The sequence below is a fragment of the Geotrypetes seraphini genome, chromosome 19 (genome assembly GCF_902459505.1).
Source record: "Geotrypetes seraphini chromosome 19, aGeoSer1.1, whole genome shotgun sequence".
Lineage (NCBI taxonomy): Eukaryota > Metazoa > Chordata > Amphibia > Gymnophiona > Dermophiidae > Geotrypetes > Geotrypetes seraphini.
The window spans coordinates 26,221,172-26,244,629 of NC_047102.1; the positions used below are offsets into that span (position 1 = coordinate 26,221,172).

The 23,458-nt window shown below is 42.6% G+C and overlaps 2 long non-coding RNA genes across 3 annotated transcripts in view; one reads left to right on the forward strand and one right to left on the reverse strand.

Annotated features, from left to right (window-relative positions):
- Nucleotides 1–3,814: 3,814 nt before the first annotated feature.
- LOC117352193 lies at nt 3,815–21,621 on the reverse strand. Of its 2 annotated transcripts, none has more exons than XR_004537604.1 (3): nt 21,003–21,621; nt 17,807–18,061; nt 3,815–3,946 (listed from the first exon to the last, which is right to left on the reverse strand). It is a non-coding gene; the product is annotated as an uncharacterized LOC117352193 (long non-coding RNA). The 2 variants fall into 2 exon arrangements; XR_004537605.1 differs by lacking the exon at nt 3,815–3,946 and adding an exon at nt 7,330–7,534.
- Nucleotides 13,724–23,458, forward strand: part of LOC117352195 — a 162,139-nt gene continuing 152,404 nt past the window's right edge. The window contains exon 1 of the long non-coding RNA XR_004537606.1: nt 13,724–13,812. This is a non-coding gene — a long non-coding RNA (uncharacterized LOC117352195). The remainder of the gene's footprint in view (nt 13,813–23,458) is intronic.

A 23,458-nucleotide genomic window follows, 5' to 3' on the forward strand; every position in this document is an offset into this window, starting at 1 on the left:
CCCAGGCAAGAGGCAGGAGCTTTCTTTCACTCGCACAAGCAGCAGATGAGGTAAGGAGCATGTTTGGGAGGGAGGGCAGGCGGATGCCGCTTCCAGCACGGGGGTGCAATGCAATTCTCATGGGGGGGCAATGCCGGTTACAGTGGGGGGAGGGGGTGATGGAGCAGCGCTGGTAGCCTCGGGGGGGGAGGAGGTAGAATGAATCAAAGCGAGTTTCCATTCATTCCTATGAGGAAACTCGCTTTGATATATGAGTAACTTGGTTTACGAGCATGCTTCTGGAACAAATTATGCTCATAAACCAAGGTTCCAGTAATGTTTACAAAGAAACATAACAGGATATGGAAACATAAATCATGTTACATAATTATTATCATTACAAAATCAGAAATTCCAACTAGCCCTCATTAAAAGAAGAGGTGCACTATTTAATGACAGAAATCTATTTTAAAGGAAAATTAAAAGAAGAAAACATCTTCCTTCTATATAAGCATCTTTTTCAAATCAGGCTCCTCAATTTGAAAATAGCTATCTCAACCAACAAAATATATAATCCCCCATTATTTTGATCAAGAAATTGTATCAACTGAGCCGGATCCCAAAAAATATAAAATCTGTACTTTGAAAAGTCACCAAACACTTGCAAGGGAACTTCAGAAAAAATGTGGTCCCCGGTTCTACAACTCGAGGTTTCAAAGCTAAAAAGCCCTTCCTTCTGAGTTGGGTCGATCTTGCCACATCAGGGAACATCTGAACCTTAGCGCCACAAAATAAAGCATTTTTGTTTTTAAAATAAAGTTTCATCGTCAATGCCTTATCGCTCTCAGTCAAGAAAGTTACAACAGGTTTAGCGACGATCGCTGGCTTTAGTGCATCAGGGCCTGGATGACAGCATTTACCCAGATATTAAATGCAGGAACAAGAACATGGCCTGACTTTGAATATCCAGGTGGCCAAACAGATAGAAAAGGTGACAGCGAAAGCTAGATGGATGCTGGAGAGCAATGACCAGTAGGAAAAAGGAGGTAATGATGACTCTGATGACTTAATTTAGAATATTGTGTATAGTGTACTATTTTTCTTGCAATTGTGCCTTGCCTCTTTTTCTTCCTATTTGTAGACTGAAGAGAGAAATGTTTCCTAATAGGTTATTTTATTTTGTTTCATTTATGGCAGGGATCTCAAATCCCTCCTTGAGGGCTGCAATCCAGTCAGGTTTTCAGGATTTCCCCAATGAATATGCATGAGATCTATGTGCATGCGCTGCTTTCAATGCATATTCATTGGGGAAATCCTGAAAACCCGACTGGATTGCGGCCCTCAAGGAGGGACTTTGAGATCCCTGCAGTAGAGGTAGTGGAGACAAAAACTGTATTTGAATTCAAGAAGGTTTGGGACAAGTACATTGGATCTCTGAGGGAGACGAAGGGATAGATGGCATGGATAGGTCATATGGTCTTTATCTGCTTTCAATGTTCTGTTTCCATCTCCCTCCTTTACAAAGCCACGCTAGCATTTTTGGCGCAGGCTGCCTCGGTAACGGCTCCAATGCTTATAGAATTCCTATGAGCGCCCAAGCAGTTGCCGCCCAGGCTGGCGCTAAAAATGCTAGCGCAGCTTTGTAAAGGAGGCGGTACAGCTTGCAGCTGTAAGTGGCTTAAAAACTGCTGACCACTGTGGACTGAATCTACCTCTCTGGCTCTGGCTCCAATACCCCGATCAGCAACTTTTAATTCTATGCTTAATAATGGCACCAGAATTCTTTGGGACTGAATATTTCAATGTATTATCCACAGTAACTTCCAGATCTTTTTCTTAAGTGGTGATTATGCCCCTGAAATGGTTATTTTTTCTCTGTGAGCATCTTTTTGCACTTGTCTGCTTTAAATATCATACAATGATTTTCACACCTTTGGACAATAGTAAGATAAAGACGAGTGGTGACATGAACAGATTATTAAGCTGATAAAACTCAATTCTTTTATGCTATTCCATGTAAGAATACTATCAGAGTATAAACTTGAATGGAACTTTGCATCTAATTAATAAAATAATTCTTAGGGGTCATCCTGGATCAAAATTTGTCAATGACTGCTCAAACCAACTTTGTGGCCCAAAAATGCTTTCATATGTTACGGAAATTGAGAACAATTAGATCATATTTTGATAAGGCCTCTTTTAAATTATTGGTGCAGTCCTCGAGTTTTAGTATCTTGGATTATTGCAATGTTTATTTTGCAGGTTATCAGAAAAATCTATATACATTGTGTATTATCCAGAACACTGTTCAATTGATTTGTAATCTGAAGAAATCAGACTATGGCATTATAACTTTATTATCGTAGGTTGCACTAGCTTCCAATTGAGGCAAGAGTGGTTCAAATTTGAAAGCATTTGTTATAAGGTGTTGCATGGTCTCACTGCGAATTGTCTTAATCTTTTTATAATTGCTAACCCAATATGCTCTGTGCGTACTTATGCATAGTTTGTTTTCATCTGTCAAGGGTTGCACATATAAAAAATATTTTCAGAGGCTGTTTTCATATCAAGCTGTAATTAGGGACAAAGACTTAAATCGTTTGATTCTTGATTCTATCTCTTATCTACATTTTAAGAAATCATTGAAGACCTATTTATATGCTAAATTTTTGTAAGTTTAATGCTTGTACTTCACTGTGTTTATTCAGTTTTTATCTTATCGTAAACTGCAAAGAAGTGAGAGGTATTGTGGTATGCAAATAAATTTTCATGTATAAACTACACTAACCCCCCTCCCCCCCTTTACAAAGCTTTTTTATCACTGGCCATGGTGGTTATAGCTCTGACTCTCATAGAATTCCTATGAGCATTGGAGCCAGAGATTTTAAAAAGGGGGCCTAAAAAAAAGTCACTGCCTACCTTGTATTTTTCAATAGAAGTGGTTGAATGTTCAGGTAATGACGAGGGCAAAAAAAAAATTGTCATTTTGCCTTAGGCCCTCTTTTACTAAGGTGCGCTAATCCTAATCGAATTAGCTTGCTAAACGTTAACGCGTGTATGTTAGTTTATGGACGCATTAGCATTTAGCATGTGCTAATTCGATTAGCGCACCTTAGTAAAAGAGAGGGTTAGTGTTTGAATATTCCAGCTCAAGCAACTGAATGCTCATCTCTGATCCCTTTCTAGTTTTCATTGCTTCTGTCTCTCTGCTATGCAGAGTCTGGTGTATGGGGGGGACAGTTCAATGTACATCTGCACATTTCTATATCTTAATCCCATATTTTGTATTTAATGACAGACTCTATGTGTTCTGCGTGCGTGACAGAAGGGAGGGATTCTGTTGGCATGTGATCTATAGCAGCCTGCCTTCATTTTCTTTGATCCATGGATGTTTCTGTGTAATATCTGCACCTATTGCAGAAGGACTGGTGAAGGAGAACCTGAATGATCACACTGACTTGTCTCCCTTTTATGAGGCTGGCCCAGCACCCAGGTACCGACACCCTAGTTTTTTTTTTTAGAAAAAGTACAGTTGGAACTCCGCCCAGAAGCCTTTAAAGTTCAGAAAGTATTCAATGCCAACATGTCTAGAAGTTCTAAGAGTCTTGACATTTTCTGTATAGCGTCTAGCTCTGTCCACCATGCTCATTATAGGGTTATGTGTCCCAGCATAGATACTGGTGCAGTAATTGAATCACTTTGTTGACCACAGGTTGTCACGTTGCCACTGGGATAAATATAGTGGGAGCTTGCACAGCAGTATGCCAGGCACGGAGGCAGGCTTCACCTTAAGAGTGAGTAAGAAATGAGTTTACAGTGAGTATGAAGTTTTCGTAGCGTCAACTTTTATTATGGTTATTAAAAAGAAAATTTGCCCTGGTGTACTTCTTGTCTCATTTTGTTGAGCAGGAAATAAGGATGCCACTTCTGGATCTGAGCTAAGTGCATTCCATTCTGTTACACCAATCTGAAATATCACAGACAGAGACTGAGGTTTTACAGTGGTTCAGTATAAGAAGCAAAATGTTTATCCTGGGTAGAAGCTAGTGGCTGCACAGGAGAAAGCATGTAAGTTCCCCGGAGGGATTCTGGGATCATTATTAAGCATATGATTAAAAGTCAGGCTGGAGTCAAAAACAGTGTATATAGTCTGATTTTTTTTAGAGATTTGGAGGTAAAGAATGGCACAGGGACTCATTTTCCTGTCCCTGCCCCATTCCTGCAAGTTCCATCCTCATCTTCACACGCCTCAAACACTTTAAAATCATAAGTGTTCGAAGCTTGTGCAGTTAAGGAAGAGCTTACAGGAATGGGACAGTAACAGTGACAAAACTCACAGGGATGGGGAAACTGAGTTCCTGCAAAGACGGACAAATTTGTCCCCATGTCATTCTCTATTTGGAGAGTCATCTTATATAATAAAAGGTTAGCGGCGCATGCGCTTTTAAAAAAGCGTGATTACTGCCGCTGTGGTGTGTGATCCGTGGCCGTGTTCCATTTTATAACCCGGCCAATGATCACTCTGGCCACTCCCCTCCTCCCACCCTCACTCACCCTGGAAGCCAGGCAAGCACTCTCCCTGCCCGCGTCTTCGGCAGGGAACACACCTCGGCACTCACTCACCGCTGCTGCGATCCCGTGCAACAGAGGGAACGTGCTACCAAGGCTGGAGAGTGGCCTGCGAGGTTCGCTAAAGCTGGCCACCATCGCAGGCTGCTCTTTACAGGAGGATCAGCAGCGTGAGAGGAGCCGCCGCCGGCACATTTAAAAACTTGAAACAAAAACCTTCGGCCGCAGCAGGCCAGCCCGCGGGAAGGGGGAGGGGGCCGAATGGAGCAGGCTAGATCGCATTAAGAGAAGGGAGGGGCCGAACGGAGCAGGACAGCTCACGGTAAGAGAAGGGAATTGCTTCACAGGGATCTGAAGGGGAAGGGAAATACCGCTGCTGCTTCTGCAAAGGAAAGTGGGGGAGGGAGGGGGGGAGGAGAGACAGAAAGAAATACAGACAGACAAAGGAGGCCAGGGAGAGAGACAGACAGAAATAAAGACAGACAGGGGACCAGAGAGACAGACAGACAAAGGGTGCCAGGGAGGCAAAGTGCGAGGTTATAAAATTTGCAGACGATACCAAACTGTGCGGCAGAGTTAGCTCCAGGGAGGAGTGTGAGGACCTGCAAAGGGACCTAGACAAGCTGGAAGACTGGGCAAACAAATGGCAAATGCGCTTTAACGTGGAAAAATGCAAGGTCATGCATATAGGGAAAAAGAACCCGTTGTTCAACTACAAATTGGGGGGGGCGGGCATTGTTGGGAGACAGCAGTCTTGAGAGAGACTTGGGTGTGCTGGTGGATGCATCACTGAAGCCATCTGCACAGTGCGCAGCAGCCTCGAAAAAAGCCAACAGGATGCTGGGCATCATAAAGAGGGGCATAACAACCAGGACGCGGGAAGTCATCATGCCATTGTATTGAGCGATGGTGCGTCCACATCTGGAATACTGCGTTCAATATTGGTCGCCGTATCTGAAGAAGGACATGGCAGTACTTGAGAGAGTCCAAAGGAGAGCAACGAAACTGGTAAGAGGGCTGGAACACTGTCCATACGCCGAGAGGTTGGATAGGCTGGGGCTCTTCTCTCTGGAAAAAAGGAGGCTCAGGGGAGATATGATAGAGACCTTCAAGATCATGAGGGGCATAGAGAGGGTGGATAGGGACAGATTCTTCAGGCTGAAGGGGACAACAGGTAAGAGGAGGCATTTGGAGAAACTGAAGGGAGATAGGTTCAAAACAAATGCAAGGAAGATTTTTTTCACCCAAAGGGTCGTGGACACTTGGAATGCGCTACCGGAAGAGGTGATCAGGCAGAGTACGGTACAAGGATTCAAACAGAAACTGGACGGATTCCTGAGGGATAAAGGGATCGTGGGATACTGAGAAAGCTAACCAGGTAATAAGTATAGAAACCCAACCAGGTCGTGCATGTGCAAGACCGGAGGGTTAGGACTTCGATGGGAAGATAGGACTCAATAGGAAACCAAGGTGGCAAGGGGGCCTCTTCTGGTGATTCAGACAGGTCGTGACCTGTTTGGGCCGCCGCGGGAGCGGACTGCTGGGCAGGATGGACCTATGGCACTGCTTATGTTCTTATGTTATGTTCTTAAGACAGACAGGGGACCAGAGAGACAGACAGACAGACAAAGGGTGCCAGGGAGAGAGAGAGAAAAATAGCAGGAGGGAGAGAGACAGAAAGAAAGGAAGACAGACAGGTATATATTCTAGCACCCGTTAATGTAACGGGCTTAAACACTAGTCTAATATAATAAAATGCTAAGCGCATATGCGCACTCCTACCTGCGTGTTGCCTGATCTGTATGTCCGTGGAGGAAGGAGTGCGCATGCGCGCCTACAACTGCCCCACACTGCTGGTGACTGTAATGCTTTCTCAATTTTACCGGACATCTCGGGGCCGAGCTGGAGGCTGCAGCAGCCCACCGCTCTGCAATTCCATGCGCCGCGAGGCCCAGCTCGCCGCCGCCCACCCAGGTCTCGCTCGCTGAGTGAGGGAGCCACGGCCCTGCCCGGAGCCTGGCCGCAGCCCGGGTCACAGTGCCACCCCGTGGCCGCCAGCGGGAGCACCACAGCTCCACACGCACACAGATCGACATGCTCCTAAACGCAACGGATGCACAGTGACATGCGCTCCCTAAGAGACACCAACATAGACCTCTCTATACAGTCAGTATGATTGCTACGTGGGGATCACATCCACCTTTCTAAAGCCCATTCATATAGGGAAGTAGGATGGGGGGAAATGCTGCTACACAGGGACATGGAGGGGGAGGGAATGCTGCTATGGCTGCTGCACAGAGAAGTGGGGGGGAAGAAAGACAGACAGCGGGAGGAAGGCAGACAGAAAGAAAAGAAGAAAGACACAGGGGCAGGGAGAGACACAGAAAGACAGACAGACAAAGGGGGCCAGGGAGAGAGACAGACAGAAACAAAGACAGCGGGAGGAAGAGAGAGACAGAAATAAAGAAAGACAGACATATATTCTAGCACACGTTAATGTAACGGGCTGAAATATTAGTTCTATATAACAAGGTAACTCCTAAAGACACTGGATATTGTATCTAATTTATATATTCAGTTTTCTATACCATTCTCCCAGGAGAGCTCCGAACAGTCTACATAAATTTGTTCAGGTACTCAAGTTTTTTTCCGTCTGTCCCAGTGAGCTCACAAAACAAGAAACCAGCAACCCAAAGCTTGCTAAATGGACTTGATGAACTTGAAATTTCCAGGTTTATTGATAGCACAAAATCAAAAGCATAAAACAATAAAAAGCAATAAAACACATACGGCTGGCAGCGATGTCAAATAGTCCCAGGTTTATTCCAGTCTGTAAGAGGAGTAATCATCTGTGTGCAGAGGATTTCACCTTGTTATATGTAATTGAAGCAGAAAGTCTATTCTGCAAACACATTATGGTAAATCAGCTGACAAAATGGTGTAGCAAATTGGTAACCTGGCAGGTATTTAGTTCAATTTTATTGATCTGGAAAAAACATAGAAACAGAAATATGATGGCAAATAAAGGCCAAATGGCCCATCTAAGTCTGCCAATCTGCAACATCCACTATCTCCTCCTCTCCCTATTAAGGCTAACATTTGCATCTCTTCTCCCTATTGGCTAAGGCTTTTACACCTGCATTGTGATGTCATAGAACGTTATGGTTATAGAAACATTGTAACATGATGGCAGATAAAGGCCAAATGGCCCATCTAGTCTGCCCATCTGCAGTAAACATTATCTCTTTCTCTCTCCGAGAGATCCCTCGTGCCTATCTCAGGCCCTCTTAAATTCAGACACAGTCTTGTCTCCACCACCTCTTCCATGCATCTACCACCCTTTCTGTAAAAAAAAGTATTTCCTCAGATTATGCCGGAGCCTACCACCTCTTAACTTCATCCTCTGCCCTCTTATTGCAGAGTTTCCTTTCAAATGTAGGTATTTAAACTTCTCTATCATATCTCCCCTCTCCCGCCTTTCCTCCAAAGTATACAGATTAAGATCTTTAAGTCTGTCCCCATACGCCTTATCACAAAGACCACACACCATTTTAGTAGCCTTCCTCTGGACCGACTCCATCCTTTTTATATCTTTCTGAAGGTGCGGCATCCAGAATTGTTCACAATATTCTAAATGAGATCTCACCAGAGTCTTATACAGAGGCATCAATACCTTTTTTCCTACTGGCCATAACTCTCCCTACGCAACCAAGAACCCTTCTAGCTTTTGCCGTCACCTTTTCAACCTGTTTGGCCACCTTTGTACAAATTAGAATCTTTTCTATTAAGGGGAAATTGGAAAGAATAAGTTGATCAATTGTAGTACTTTAATGATGTTTTGTTTGGGTTTATAATTTGTGTAAGTATGATATTTTGTACACCACTTAGATTAAAGCGGTTTATAATTTTTAAAAATAAATAATGTGCTGGAATGTTTGGAATCAAATACAATCTACCCTATTAGGGCAAACCATCTCAAAATTTTTGCCAAGAACGTAGTTTCAAACTTATGAGGCTGTTGAAACCTGCAGAGTTGGAGAGTTTCTAACACGAAATACGCCAAAGTCTAATCTCTCATTTGAGAACAAGTCAAGCTGTTCAGTTCAGTGATTTTGTTGCCGATGTCACGGGCCTCTGCTCACTGTCAGGCCAAATCTTGCAGACAACCAATTATGGCTGACTGCTTTATTTTGTTAAAAGAAAATAAGTCTTTTACTCCACTTAATTATGTTTTAATTGATCTCTCAGAAGTTCCACAGTTGGCTCCTTTCCAATCTAGCTTTGCTCTGCGCAGGAATCTCTCTTCCTGCAGCATTTTCACGGGTTTCTGCATTCGCAGCATATCGGTTGCATAACATTAATAATAAAAATCTTGACTCATCTACGCCACAAAAATATTAAGCAAGACACTAAGCTCTTGGAATTACTCCTTCCAATAAGGAGTAATTCCTGGTAGAGAATGACACGGGGACAGGTTTCTCCCTGTCACCGCTGGAACTCAATTTCCCCATCCCGTCCCCGTGAGTTTTGTCGCTTTCCCTGCCCCATTCCTGTAAGCTCTGCCTGAACTGCACAAAGCCTCGAACATTTATGATTTTAAAGTGTTTGAGGCTTGTGCAGATGAGGACGGAGCTTAGGCATTGGTGGAATGAGGCATTATGACATCACAATCTGAGCTCTAGAATGTTGCTACTTAGGATTCTAAAGGGTTTGAGGCTTGTGCAGATGAGGACGGAGCTCAGGCATTGGTGGAATGAGGCATTATGACATCACAATCTGAGCTCTAGAATGTTGCTACATATGATTATAAAGTGTTTAAGGCTTGTGCAGATGAGGACAGAGCTTGCAGGAATGGGACAGGGACAGAAAAAGAACTCATGGGGACAGGATGGGAAAATGAGTTCCCGTGGGGACGGGGAAAAATTTGTCCGCATGTCATTTCTCTAATTCCTGCCAAGATAAGTGAAACACTCAAACCATCTACACAACTAAGCTATACAACCCACTCAGTTCAGCACACTGCCAGCACATTTGACCCATCATGAAATGCCGTAGTGTGGAACACAATCACAACTTATTCACTACCCCCCCTTTTATAAAACTGTGAAAGTAGTTTTTAGCGCCAGTTGGTGTGCTAAATGCTGTGCACTGCTCCGACGCCCATAGAGTTCCTATGAGTGACGGAGAACGCACAGCATTCAGCATGCTGGCCAGCACTATAAACCGCTTTTGCGGTTTTGTAAAATGGGGGGTATATTAACTAAATAAGGACCCCTTTTATCAAGCTGCATTAGGGTTTGTTTTTTTGCAGGCTGCTGCAGTAAAAGCTCCGTTGCTAATAAGAATTCTATGAGCATTGGAGCTTTTACTGCAACGGCCAGCGACAAAAACCCCTACCATGGCTTAATAAAAGGGGGCCTAAAGAAACCTACTTACATCCCCAACAAGCCTATGTTGTTCGACTAGTACCTAAGTCACACATCACACTAGCATGTCCTAATTCAGACTGTAAACTCTTGGGACAGGAATATTATGGTTGAGTCTATCTGCAGCGATAGAATTAGTTTGTAGTTGGGTCTGTCTAGCAGGCTGCAAATAAGGTAATTATTAGCTGAAAATATTCCAAAGCATAATGGTGTCAACTCTATAAACAGGCACTTATATAAAGATGCAATAAAGAAGCATATCCAGTGCCATTTCTATAACTGCTTCAAGGCGTGTCTATCTCATTACAAAATAGTCATGCAAAGCCATTTTGTCGTGCCAAAACATAGGTACGACAGCTTATGCCAGGTGAATGGCAGGTATAAGCTGGCACATCTAAGTGTGCCCTGCAATGCGTGCATATGATACTAGTCTACTGGTGATTAGATTGCAACACTAATAATTGAGAAGCAACATCAGTGCCTGGTGGATGTCTACGGTCTGTGCCCTGAAAATGGCAAGGACAAATCGAGATCACGAGTGCCTATGTAGCATCACATCACACGTTTATCTTGTTGGGCAGACTGTGTGGACCATCCAGATCTTTAGCTGCCATCATCTAATGTTATGTTAATATGGTGTAGCAAACACCAGTGTGTATGCACGCAAAACCACAAAACCGTTATCCACACACTGGATATGAAACTCATCACAAGAGAAGAAATGGAGGGCTTCAGTCACAGCCTTAACTAACGTTGATATGGGTCAAATGTGGTGAAATCAGTTAGCTTAGCGGGGTTTAAAAACGGTTTGGATAATTTCCTAAAAGAGAAGTCTATAGGCCATTATTGAAATGACTTGGGGAAATCCACTGCTTATTCCTAGGATAAGCAGCATTAAATCTGTTTTGCTACTTGGGATCTAGCTAGGATCAGGGGTATCCAATGTCGGTCCTCGAGGGCCGCAATCCAGTCGGGTTTTCAGGATTTCCCCAATGAATATGCATTGAAAGCAGTGCATGCAAATAGATCTCATGCGGGAGCGGACCGCTGAGCAGGATGGACCTATGGTCTGCCTCAGCGGAGGCAACTTCTTATGTTCTTATATTCATTGGGGAAATCCTGAAAACCCGACTGGACTGCGGCCCTCGAGGACCGACATTGGACACCCCTGAGCTAGGTACTTGTGACCTGGCTTAGCCACTGTTGGAAACAGGATACTGGGCTTGATGGACCTTCAGTTTGTCCCAGTATGGCAATTCTTATGCTCTTATGTGAACCATGTATAGGAAAATCAAGCCATTGTGACATCACTGATGAGTTTGGCTCTTAGACACTGGTGAAATGAGGCATTATGACATCACAATATGAGCTCTGGAATGTTGCTGCTCTTTGGGTTTCTGCCAGGTACTTAGAACCTGGGTTGGCCACTGTTGGAAACAGGATACTGGCCTTGATGGACCTTCAGTCTGTTCCAGTATGGCAATTCTTAGGTTCCTTTATGGGGTCTAAGCCTAATTGTTAAGCCATCTCATTACTGAAACATCACCTCCTCAGTCCCCTTTCCTTCTATACAATATTTACTTACTATTTTGCCAACTTATAAAAAAGCACTTATCTGACTTAAGGCGCTTGCGCAGCTGAACTCTAGCTCAACGGGACTATCTGTTTCACATATGCTTCATCAGGAGCAGCTGTTATAATTGGCATAAATGAATCAATATTTTTATTATTAATGTTAATGCAACTGATACACTCTGAATGCAGAAACCTGTGGAGAGATTCCTGCGCAGAGCAAGGCTGGGTTGAAAAGGAGCTCGAGTGTGGCCTATCTAGAGTCAACTAGACATTCAGCATTTTTCTTCATGGCTCCATCATTCCAGAATTCACTGCCATCTTCTTTAAGAACAGAACTTGATTTCAAGAAATTTAAACCCAATTAAAAGCTTGGCTGTTCAAACAGGCCTTTTACCATGAGTAAGATTGAGGTCACTTTTGCGCATCTCTGAATTTATCCCTCTACCCTCCCCTGCCTTCCCTTTCTCCTCCCCCCCCCCATAAAAATTCTTAAGATTTATTTTATTTTGAGTGTGTTTCTTTCCTATTGAAATTATTGTAGCTCCTTTCTTAGTTTGTGCGTATGTTTTGCCCCTGTTTTACAAAGGTGTGTTAACCATTTTCGCACACACTAAATCTATGTATGCGATAACGCAACCATAGACTAACATGCATGCATTAGCGGTTAGCATGCGCTAAAATGCTTAGCACGCCTTTGTAAAAGGACCCCTTAGTGTTGAAAACCACTTTGACCTACCAGTTAGAAAAAGTGGTATAACAAGAATAATAATGTGTTATTTTTATAAGTTGAGAAAATAGTAAGCAAATATTTTATAGAAAGAAAGGGAACTGAAGATGTGAGGTTGCAACAGTGGGGTAGCTTAACAAACAAGCATAGCCTCCATTTGAGTCGTATCGACCTTAGTTAAAATTAACATCTGTATATGTTGTTGTTTGTTTGTTCTCTGTGTGCTATCCTATCTTTTATGGCGTTCCTTTTTATTTATTTTGTAATTTTATTGATGTAAACTGCTGAGAACTATGTTAAGATTTGACAGTATATCAAATTTTAATAAATATAGTTGAGAGTGTGACGTTGCTGAAGTCCTCTTTTTCCACCAATTAAATTGTAATGCGTTTTATACCCAGTGTGTGAATAATATTAATTATTCAAGAAATTGCTGAAGACAACTTTTTGGAGGCGTTCTCTTGCTTGAACTATGATTCTGATTGTAAAAGCTTCAGATGTGGTTTTGGATGCTGTTATGAGAGCATCTATAATATTAGTTGCAAATGCTTTACTGTAGAGTAAGTGGAGGCTGTTTTCTGATATTTGAGAACTTGGGAAACTGCCGAGGACAGCTACGTTAGTGGAGATATCCTCTTGATGGAATTGTAATTTTGACTGAAAATGTTTTAGATGTCATTTGCTTACTTATGTATGTGTTATTTCCATGCAGATATGTATGTTTTATGTAAACCGCTTAGAAATTTTTAAAATAAATAAATAATGTGTGTGTATATTGCTAAGCCAAATTCCCATGCTCCAGCCCATTTGCTGTTCCATGCCATGTGACTAACTCAGCAATTTTATAGAATAGCACCTAGCTCACAGTTGCGTAAAGATGTTGATGCCCCTATACAGGTCATTGATGAGGCCCCATCTGGAGTACTGTGTTCAGTTTCGGAGGCCATATCTGGCTAAGAATGTAAAAAGACTTGAAGCGGTCCAGAGAAATAGGACAAAAATGGCATGGGGCTTGTGCTAATAGACATACAAGAGAGTGGAAGACCTGAATATTGTGACAGGGAGTCCTGTCATGCTGGAGGAAACCCTGCAGTGCTCTAAAACTATCCCTAAACCTGCTCCTAGAAGCAGGCAGGTTGGGGAAACTACCCTGCAGAATTTATTCCCAGTGATAGGCAGCCCAAAAGTGACCTGATTATACTTGCCTAGTTCTAATGTAGGGAATGCTAAAGGCAAAGAACTACAAGTACCAGCATGCACCAGGCTGGTGATAGCAAACCCCACAAAGGGATTAGCTCCTACAATCAGCTCTGCTGGGGACAGGGCTAGTCAGCAGGGAAGCTATCCAGGCTCATTAGCAAAGCACCAAAGAACCACAGGTGTTTCTAGAGACAATCAGCCCAATGCTAGAGAAAAGGGTGTGGTCTCTCAGCCAGGGACGCAGCCACAAACTTACAGCATACGTGAATCCTTGAAGAGAAGCAGACCTGTGTAAGCCCGGATTCAGAGGGCAGAGACCGGCACTTCCTGAAGCAAGTAGGTAGAAAATTTCAGAACTGAAGCATCTAATCATTCTTCTAAAGGTACTGAATATGATGTGGAAATGGCAGAAGAAATGTTAGTAAATGATATTGAAATGGAGCCTGAGGAATTAGGCATGTTTGAAGGCATGGTCATAGAGAGAAGTTTGAGGGAAGTAAAAGCTGTTTCTGATAATGTGGTGTTGTCTCACAAATCAAAGGAACAGAAAAATTAAGAATTACTACTTCTGATTTAACTAAGAGTAACAAAAGTGTTAAGAATCCCATGCTCAGGGTGAGAAGGCTAATTACACCCTGAGAATTGCCCCAGTCAAACTGTTTGAAGTTGACAGATTTTTCTTGAACTGTAAAGTGAATAAGCATAGTGGGCTAATGGGCTGTTTAGCCACCAATGAGAGGTTTTGAATTGCACTATAGTACAAAGCCAGAAAATAAAGACATAACATTCACACTAAACACCTTTTTATTTGAAGCAGACGCCCCTCTACCCTCCATGCCTCATTCAACTGCTTGGCTGAGACTTGGATGACCCAGGTCAGGACTCTGGCTAATCCAGTGTAGGTCTAAGCCTAATTGTTAAGCCACCTCACTATTGAAACATCACATCCTCAGTCCCCTTTCCTTCTATACAATATTTATTTACTATTTTGCCAACTTATAAACGGGACTATCTGTTTCACATATGCTTCATCAGGAGCAGCTGTTATAATTGGCATAAATGAATCAATATTTTTATTATTAATGTTAATGCAACTGATACACTCTGAATGCAGAAACCTGTAAAGAGATTCCTGCGCAAATAAAGGCTAGGTTGAAAAGGAGCCCGAGTGTATACAATATGTATACTCTAGAGGAGGGACAAGGGAGATATGATACAGATGTTTACATACTTGAAAGATATTAATATAGAAACAAAATCTTTTCCAGAGAAAGGAACATGGTAAAAGTAGAGGGCATTAATTGAAGTTGTGGGGTGGCAGACTTAGGAATAATGTTAAGAAATTATTTTTCATGGAGGGTGGTAGATGCCTGGAATGCCCTCCAAAGGGAGGAGGTAGAGATGAAAACGGTGACGGAATTCAAAAAAAGTGTGAGACGAACACAGAGGATCTCTAATTAGAAAATGAATGGTATAAAACAAAGTAAGACTGGTGATTTGATTTAGGATGAGCTGGGGGAGGGCTTTGATAAAAGCATGGTTAGGATGGGCTGGATAGGCTGGAATGGGCTTCAATGGCAACTCCAGCAGTGGGAGAACGGTATAAGAAAACTGAATACATAAATAAAACATAGGTGTTAGTAAAGTGGGCCTTCAAAACCCTGGACAACATTACCAGTAGCTATGTTTCACAGTAACTACAATTCTATTAACAGTGCCTGTGTGTGACTGACACACGGCCAGTGCCGTATGTGTAGGCGTCGTTTCCAGAATCTGGCCCCTCACTGTAGTACAACCAATTCTTCAAAAGACAAAAGTTAGCTTTAAAGCTTGGCAAACACACTAGAAAAATTGCTAATCATCCTTCAAGAATCAACAACAGTGTAAGCATAAATGGAATTTGCTTATAGATTCTCGCTGCAAAATGGGGCTGGGCCGATAAATTTAGTTGAAACTAAACAATGGGGAGAAACAACTCGATTTCAAACCCACAGGAGTCCAAAGAGAATATCCAAACGTTGTGAGAATAATAGACTCCCCTGAACGGCAGTCTTTAAATGTGAATGACAATTACATCAAATGTTTAAACAAATATATATGCTCAGAAACCTGGAGACTGTACCCAGAGAATGCTTTCCATCCGAACATAGCATATTTAATAGTCGGAGAATAGCTAAGCTCTTGAACACGTTGCCAGAGGTTGTGGTAAAAGCAGATAGCGTAGCTTGTTTTAAGAAAGGTTTGGACAAATTCCTGGAGGAAAAGTCCATAGTCTGTTGTTAAGACAGGGGGGAAACAACTGCTTGCACTGGATTGGTAGCGTGGAATATTGCTAGTCTTTGGGTTTTGGCCAAGTACTAGTGACCTAGATTAGCCACTGTCAGAATGGGCTACTGAGCTTGGACTATTGGTCTGACACAGTAAGGCTATTTTTACGTACTTATTAAATATGCTATGATTGGATGGAGAGGCTGTATAGGGGGAGGATTCTCTAGGTAGTCTTCAGGTCTCTGAACATATATTTTTGTTTAAACATTTGATGTACCGTAATTGACATTCATGTTTAAAGACTGCTAGATATTTAGGGGAGTCTATTATTCTCACAATGTTTTGGATAAATTTAGTCGGACATAGCTATTTGATATTTTTCTGCAAAATGGAGATGTTCTTAAAATTATTCCTCACAATGGCTGACCCATGAACATTGTGATAAATTTTGGTTTTGGGGTAGTATGTGGTTTCCAGGTCCACTACAAATGCCAAGCTCAGAATGTACAAATGTTCTGGCATCTGCAGAGGAAAAAAATAAGATACAAGAGGAGGCAGAGATAAACCAGAAAGAGATTGTACCTGAATACAACTATCAAACTGGGAAGCTCATTCCCAAGGCTATAGGTCTATTCTCATGCTGTCTGCAGACTGAAAATATGTTTCACATTACTGGTTCTGTGACTCATTGCAGGCAACAAGAGTTATCTGATGAGCTGTTTGGTGAATTATGGTACGTGGGATATTTTTTATTTTTAAGGCATTGCTGTTTATTTAACAAATACTGGTATTCTTTTGCCACCTAGAGGATGCGATAGGCCATAGAAAATAATTTGGGAATTCTGCTCGGCATCAGATAAGATTCCAAGAAATGAAAATGATGGAACACGGAATATTAATTCAGAGGGACAGGGAATATTTAGATCATTGTTTGAAATGTCTGTCAATATCTTTAAAAATTACCATTCTTTTAAAGTCCTTATACCAAAGTAAGCTAACAAATTTAGCGCACAATAACAATTAGCATGCTCTAAGCCCAAAGTACCTACGGCCTGGCTGCCCAGAGCAGGCCTGCTCTTACTGTCAGAAGCTAAGCAGGGTCAGGCCTGGCTAGTACCTGGATGGGAGATAACCTGGGAATACCAGGTGTTGTAGGCTGGGCAGCAGCAACACAGTGGAGCCAGACACTGCATGGGAGAAGGCAATGGCAAACCACTCCTGTACTCTGCCCTGAAACAGCACAAGTTGGATTCCTCACTGTGCACGTTGCCATGAGTCAGCAGCATAATCCAGCCCATGTTTTACGGCATGCTAGGGTGACCAGATTTTACTTTAGTAAAACCCAGACCCTAGACCTGCCCAGTTTCACCCATTCCCGCCCCATTAGACCCTCCACTCCAGCCACACATGCACATATGCCTGAGGTGATTTCGAGGAAGCTTTTTGAAACCCGGACAAAGTGCAAGGTTTTAAAAAGCCATCTGGACCCCTGGCCATGTCCTCTAAAAGGTGAACGTGTCTAGGGAAATCCAGATGTCTGGACAATTACTGTGAACGGCAAACAAAACGTAATGCGAATGAGTGCAAAATGATACATAAAGGAAAAAATAACCCTACATCCACATTGCTGGGTTCCATAATAAGAGGTACCACCCAGGAAAAGGAAAACACTTCAAAATTATCAGCTCCCCATTAGGGGATGCTGGCTTCGAGTGGGGCTTTGAATTCTGGGACAGTTATGGATGGAATACAGTGTGGTCCCTTTTGACACTCCAGGAGGAATGTAGCCTCTCCACCTGGGACTCATTATACCTAGATTCATACCTTTTTGAATAAGGCAGTTTAAGGTTTGAGCCTTGGTGAGACAACCATAGAACTGGCAGTGCGGACTGCAGGGGGTAGGGGAGGTATATCTCATTTGTGTAAAGCTTTATTGCTCCATGAGGCCCTGCTGGACAATATGGACTGTTCCTCTCAAAAGGCATAGGTTCTCATTTATAAGCAGTTTTTCAAATTATCAATTCCCTCCTCCCTTGTGGAAAATAGTTATAAAATGTGTTACCTGTGGCACTATAACTCCCCTTAAAATTAAGAAGTTTTATGGCCTTGGCCTCTGCTGGTGCAGCCAAAGGGGAGACTTCTCATGTTTGGTGGTCGTATCTCGTCATTAAGCCCCATTAGCGGATGGTGGGCCAACTTGTGGTTCATATAATCTGCAAACATTACCCTTTCTTGATGGATTGTTGCCTGCTCAATGCCAGGATATACCAGTGCAGATGTTTGAAATGAAGTAGTATAGATGGATTCTTGGTCAAATCTAGAATAGGAGATATATTTTGTTAGGTAAGAATGTGCACAATTGCTCGTCATGCACAAAGGAAACAAACAAAAAAAAAAAACCCCAAACAAACCGGTTTTAGAACCCAGCCTTCTCCTTTTCTCCTCCTTCACCAATCCCCAAAAAAGACCATGGGGAAAGGAGAGATTCTGGTTTTGAAATTTGTTTCACAGCATTCTGGGAATTGGCTACTTTACCAAGAGCAAGGTTCTTCAGTGCGAGGAGCGATCCATGTGGCCTTATCTTCGGCTCGGTGCCCTCTTCCTCAGTTCCACAGTGCCCAAAGCCGCGGGCAGAGGCTCCTATGCGCGTCCCACGCCTGAACTGGAAGCAAACGTCGGAGGGAAGGCTTCCGGTCAAGGCACGGGATGTGCGAGGAGCCGCTGCCCGCAGCTTTGGGCACTGAGGAAGAGTGAGCCGGCCTGCCAGAAGTTAAGGCACAGCATGGAGGGAGGGAGACAACAAAGGTAGGGGGAATTATTTTAATTTTGAATTTAATGATTGATTTACATCTGCTGTCTGTTCAGGAAGAAATGCATTAGTTTCTTTTCCTCTGGGGTTGCATTGCATGCAGAGTCTTGAATCTTAGTGGTTCGTTTGTATATATTACTACTTTTAGTTTTTGGTCCTGTATTTGCCTAGAGGTTATCTGTGTTGTGGTAGGAATGAATGTTGAGAAGCATATTGTGTGCTCTGTGTAGTTTAATTTTGTGGTTAACCATTGTGTTGTTAATAAGATTTATATTGTATACATACTGTATACGAAAAATGGAAAAAATAGTGTTACAATTATAGGGCGGGGTCTGGTGCGGAGATTGGGTGGAGATGAGTAGGGTCTGGCCCACGACTTAGTCCAGTGTTCTTCAACTACTGGTCCACAAAATAATTTTTTTAATTTCCACTGGTCCATAGGTGTCAAAAGGTTGAAGAACACTACCTTAGACCAGGCATTCTCAGGACACGCCAGCCAGTCATTTTCAGGATATTTACAATGATTATGCATGAGACAAATATGCATGCACTGCCTCTATAATATGCAAATATTATCTCGTACATAGTCATTCTGAATATCCTGAAAGCCCGACTGGCTAGGTGTGCCCTGAGGATTTGGTTGTGAATCACTGCCTTAAACTGACACCTGTTACCAATTCAAGGATTTTATGCCGGACAGCTCAGCTGTAGATTCATTAACAGCATCCAAGGTGTTATGATACTGAATAAAAATGAGTTCCTAAAATAGCTGCAGTAAAAACATTTGAAAGTGTAATATCTGTGGCTCAGCTACCTTGTTGAAAGCACACACTCATCAATGCATGCTTTGTCTATTCACTACAGTGCTGTGCTCATGACATTAAGAGACTCAATAGATAAAACAAGGCAATTCAGAGTGAGACTGGACATCCTGTTCTCCTCTGCTTTGACAGCATTCAACTCCCAGCTGTTATGATTCTGAGAGCTTGAGTGTGGCATAGAGAATAACACAGAGACAAACTTTTTTCCGTCCCTCGGGAACACAGTTTCCCGTCATATCCCTGCGAGTTCTTTTCCTGTTCCTGCCCCATTCCTGCAAGCTCCGTCCTCATCTGCACAAGCCTGAAACCCTTTAAAATCCTAAGTAGCAACATTCTAGAGCTCAGACTGTGATGTCATAATGCCTCATTCCACCAATGCCTAAGCTGCGTCCTCATCTGCACAAGCCTCAAACTCTTTAAAATCCTAAGTAGCAACATTCTAGAGCTCAGACTGATGTCATAATGCCTCATTCCACCAATGCCTAAGCTGCGTCCTCATCTGCACAAGCCTCAAACTCTTTAAAATCCTAAGTAGCAACATTCTAGAGCTCAGACTGTGATGTCATAATGCCTCATTCCACCAATGCCTAAGCTGCGTCCTCATCTGCACAAGCCTCAAACTCTTTAAAATCCTAAGTAGCAACATTCTAGAGCTCAGACTGTGATGTCATAATGCCTCATTCCACCAATGCCTAAGCTCCGTCCTCATCTGCACAAGCCTCAAATTCTTTAAAATCCTAAGTAGCAACTTTCTAGAGCTCAGACTGTGATGTCATAATGCCTCATTCCACCAATGCCTAAGCTCCGTCCTCATCTGTACAAGCCTCAAACACTTTAAAATCATAAGTGTTCGAGGCTTGTGCAGTTCAGGCAGAGCTTACAGGAATGGGGCAGGGACAGCAACAAAACTCATGGGGACGACAGGGACAAATTTGTCCCCATGTCGTTCTCTAGTGTGGCATCAAAGTCACCCCAAACTTCCAAAAAGTCAGTATCTGTCAAAATAACTAATCCCATTATGAAACTGCACTCATGGTGTTTAGATTAATGAGGCGCTCTTCAAGCCACACCCAACCATGCAATACACGGACTGGCTTTCACAATTAAGTTCCCATCATTGCAAAGATAAAGCAAGCACAGTGGCCATGCTGGCCTTGACCTCTCAGACAATACGGTTAATGAGGGAAACTTACACAAAGTACCTGCCAGCTTGCAGGAGAAAGTGTCTATTGAAGCTTTCTCTGCAACTGTTAGCATTGAGAATACAAGTACAACTATCCTCTCTGTAATACATCCTTAATTAAGCATCAACAAAAAAAAAAGCTAATTGCATACTCAATTCAAATATTTCATCATTTATTATATTAATCATTAAATTATTTTATTAAATATTCCTTTTATATATATATATATATATATATATATATAGCTACATAAACTATACACATCACAAACACAGAGCCTCCCCAGTTCATTCACCCAATTAAAATGTTCTATTTAAAAATTTCATTAAATGTTCACCCATACAACCAGGTCTAGCAGCGGTCAGCAAAAATATGCTTAGACTTTAGTTCTTTGTTGTATATACTCAAAAAGCACTTAATTTTCATATATCCAGTTGATCTCACAATGGCAGTTAATGTCCAATTCATTCATATAGATCAAGCTCGACACGATTCCATGTTTTGCCTGTAGGTATCTTCAGGAGCTAGATCTGGTCACGGCTCTGCTTCATTCAACATACTTGTTTTTCTTTATATATAAAGCAGCTTACATGGTTGGAACATCCAAACCAGGATCAAGTAACCAGCTTCAAACTGAAGGTTAAGTTCCTCCAGTGAATTCTGTTGAATGTCTATCAGAAAAGAAAGCTGAAAGACTCTTCATGATTTAATAAACTAGTTCGGTGTGCTTTGTACCAGGCAGAAGTGTGAAGATAAGTGCACAGATTTATCCTTAGTGTAAAATCTAATATATGGTGGCACCTTTTGAAAGTACCACCTTAGTCACAGACCCCTTACGATAAGCTTATGGAAGATACCCTCTATCATTCTTTCCTTTGTTGGTGTCTGGTTAGGGTGAAGAGTAAGAAATTACAGCAGAAACAACAGGAGGAGAAAACTGTGCGGTGGGAGTGTGTTGTGCAGTGGTTAGAACTACAGCCCCAGCACCCTGGGGTTATGGGTTCAAATCCCGCACTACTCCTTGTGACCCTGGGCAAGTCACTTAATCCCCCAGTACCCCAGGTACATTAGATAATGTATTTACAGAAGAAGGAAGACTCATGAAATCACCAGACAAAAAGGTAGAATGATTTTATTTTCAATTTAGTGATCAAAATGTGTACGTTTCGAGAATTTATATCTGCTGTCTATATTTTGGACTATTTCCCCCCTTTTTACTAAACCGTGATAGTGGTTTTTAGCGCAGGGAGCCTATGAGCGTCGGGAGCTGCGAGGGGCATTCAATGCAGCTCCCTGTGCTAAAAACCACCATCGCAGTTTAGTAAAAGGGGAAGGGGGTATATTTGTTTATTTTTGTATAGTTGTTACTGTGACATTGCATATTATAAAGTCATCTTCCTTGACCTCTGGGGGGAAACCCCCCCCCCCCCCGAATACAAATGATAATTAACATTTTCTCTGCGTATAGTGTGTTTTTTAAAATTTTAGTGTTGGTAGATTATTTTGACTTGGTCATTTTAAAAGTAGCTTGCAAGCCAAAAAAGCATGGGCTTAAGTGTAAGCGTGCGCTTAAGTGTAAGTGGGCTAAAATAATTTTTAAATAAAATAAAACTAAAGCCCTGTGTGTCAGATGCCGCCCTTGGAGCAAGTTTTCCCAGTGCTCCATGTTTTTCTTGTGTTAAGATCAGATCCAGTCTGCAAAAGCAAATTTTTGCTTTTATGTATGTATTTGTCCATGTATTTCTTATTTATTTAGGCTTTCTCCTTTAGGTTCAGATTTCAGCCAACAGACTGTACGCAGTCCAGTCTCAAGCTCAATTCTCCTTCTCTTTCCATTGCTCCCTGCTGAGTTTTTCCACTACTTGCCTCCTCCTTATCCCCCCTATTCATTCCTGTCCTGGGAAAGTGGTAACAGTTCTAGAAATAAGGGCAGAGTGTGACAGGGTTGGGAATAGCTAGTGCCGCTGGAGCCTGGGAGTTCTGACCCTGCCAAAAGTGCATTGCACTTTGTTGCTTTTGAGTCCTACTAGCACAGCTCAGTCCATGCTTGCACCTGCCATGGAAGGAGATGCCCCCCGCTCTTGGGGAAGAAGAGCTGCGGGGATATGTTTTGCCTTGGTGCTGCACTGGAAGTGTGTGCCAATACTTTCTGCTCTAGGAGATGCAGAAGCAGGGTGTGTCTATGCAGGTGCACCCCACTCGAAAGCTGTAAAGGGGGGAGGAGGTTGGTTCTCTCTGTAGTCAGATGCAACACCAGGTGTCTCAGGACAAGGGGTTGGGGTGGAGGTGAGGAAGATAGGGTAGGCATGAGGAAGAAGAGTGTTAGAGGTCAAGGAGTTTATTGTGGGTGCTAAGTGAAAGGTGTGCTCTACTCCAATCTCATAGGGGAGAACGGACTAAAGCAGGGGGGATAAATTGCCTCACCCCTCCTTGCACAGCATGTGAAATCGTGGCAAAAGCCTCTCCTTGATCTGAAATCATCTCTGGCTCCTGTACCAGGGGCAACAGTGCAGATAGAAGCCCTACTAGGGGCAGCGGAGAGAAATCCTGGCGCAGGCACCGCAGCCAAACAAAAGCAATGGGCAATGCGTTTGAGCTGCCTTTCAGCACTTGTCATCCCCGAGCAGAGAATCAGATTTCGTGAGAGGTGGAGGATAGAAAACCATCAATCAGACCAATTATAACTGGGAGGGGGAGGGGATGAAATGCCCCTGAACAAATGCATCCACTGTTAAATGCAAAACAAACAAAAAAATCTTCTATTGTTTCAGGGGGTAAAATTGGTTTTTTTTTTTAACAAAAGAAAATAACAGCTTCTCTTAATTAGATTCATTTTTTTATGTCTAGCTGGGGGCCGTGAGAGTCTTTCTTCTCTGCAGCGCGTTCTCTCCACAGTCGCC